Source organism: Aplysia californica, unplaced genomic scaffold, assembly GCF_000002075.1.
Source record: "Aplysia californica isolate F4 #8 unplaced genomic scaffold, AplCal3.0 scaffold00387, whole genome shotgun sequence".
Taxonomy (NCBI): Eukaryota; Metazoa; Mollusca; class Gastropoda; order Aplysiida; family Aplysiidae; genus Aplysia; species Aplysia californica.
The window spans coordinates 11,551-13,748 of NW_004797657.1; positions in this window are offsets into that span (position 1 = coordinate 11,551).

The following is a 2,198-nucleotide window of genomic DNA, read 5'->3' on the forward strand; positions in this document are numbered from 1 at the left end:
CGAGTCAGGGTGGAGCGTGTAAGGGAATTCCCGGGCGGTCCCGGTCGAGTTAGGGTGTAATGTGTTTAACCTCAGAATGTAATGTCAGAATTTCTTACCCTCATATTGTTTTTTTCCAAAATTTGTTTAGTGAGTTATTTATTACTCATAGAAAAGGACTTTACGTCTCAGAAAAAAGAGAGTGACTGCACCTGAACAAACGGATGGCATTGTTTCAAACTGGCACCCTCTCTCATCGCATTGCATCAGCCTATCTGGAGTTCTTTCCCACAGAAGTTGAGGGATACAACATCGGAGGTAAAATGCCATATTCATTTAAAAACATACCTTAAGAGATGCCATTTCGACAGTCAGTCTCTTTTGTTCATGAACTCATACTATTAGATCTATACTCAAAAAGTGGTGAGATTATTGTCCGTGATTGCTCTGGGTTACGGTAGTATGAATGTTGCTTGTGTTTTGGCCTCAATATTATAAAGAGCGTATAACGTACGCAACTCACAGTCATTAACTTGTGTGTTTTTTGTTGCGATAAAAGAATTGTATTGAGCGGGATTGGGCACAATAAAAACCATCATCATCATCGTCGTCGTCGTCCTTTCCCAACCCGTGCCCGAGTAAAAGGCCACCAACAAGAGTTATCCATCTACATCTGTCCTGGGCTATACTTTCCACTCATGTACACTGTATCCTACCTCCTTTAGGCCCAGATTCAAGTCATTTTTCCAAGTACTTTTAAGTTTTTCTTTCTTTCTCTATCTCCTCTTTTGGATTGTGTCTCATGAATGGTTTACAATGTTTAATTTTAAAAAAAACAACCAAGACTGATTCCACCTTTCAAAGTCACAATTAGATCTAGACTTGGACTGAATTTAGTCAGTACATAGGTTTTTGTTGTTGTTGTTGTTGTTGTTGTTGTTGTTGTTGTTGTAAAATTGCACACCCATGTTGAAAATACAATTGTCTGTTGGTTGTTACAAATAGGCATACCCAAACGTGAATAGATTCTAACTAAAACTGATAGGGTAACGACCGACATAAAACGTTACCAAAATAATTATGATTGCAAAACTTAAGGCGGATTCCAGCTTCTGTGGTGACACCCAGGTTGAAGAGTGTTTAGTTAGTTCAAAAGTGCTTGTAAAATTGCACACATCGGCAGGCTTTTAAACACGGCTATCTGTTGGTTGTTACAACTAAGCATGCACAAAAAATGAATAGATTTATAACCAAAATCTGGAGTGTAACGACTGACATAATCATGTTATTAAAGTAATTATGATGATAAGAATTAATGCTGATTCCACATCCTAAAGTTTAAACTAGGTGTGGATTAAGTTTATTCAGTACCAAGATGATTATAAAATCGCACGCCCTGGTTTTTTAAACATAATGATTAGTTTCTTTTTACAATCAAGTATACACACAAATCAATAGATTGTAACAAAAATATAGAATAAGATCCACAAAATATTATACTAAATAAAGTAGTTATTAAGACTAGTCATAAACAAACATGTATAGATTAGAACAGGAATATAGAGTGGAACGACACCTTGGATACCTTGTGGGCTTTGGTGCTGGGGGGAACTGAGCACTTATGGACCTGTCCGGTGTGCAATGACGTTGTTGCCCAGGACAGGTACTACAGGTAAATACAAACATAACAAACTGCAAAAGTAAATTTTAATGCCATAATATAAAATGAGGCTGTTTCCAATTAATCAAGATGTGTAAGAAAGACATCTACTTGTCCAAGACGATCATCTTTCTCCTCAGTTTTGGGGGACAATATTGACAGCACACATATACTATGTCCTAGAGCTGAATCCCTAAGCGACTTTTGTGTTCTTACATGTAAAATTTTTGCTAAGCAGAGAGAACATAGGCAAAAAAATATTAGATCTAGTTAAATTTGACGTTTGCTTTAGCTCATAATTTTTGTCGCTCCTTCCAACGTTTCATCTCCAATAATTCACATGATGATAACTTATTTAGAACACTTTTTTTGTTAACTAATACAACCCAAACTGTTCTGGCTGACAGCCATCTTGTCAAGACAATCATCTGTACACTGAAAAAAAAAAATCGCCTTCATGATGATGATGATGATGATGATGATGATGATGATGATTATTATTGTTTTTTTTATTATTGTTGTTGTTGTTGTTGTTGTTGTTGTTGTTGTTGTTGTTGTT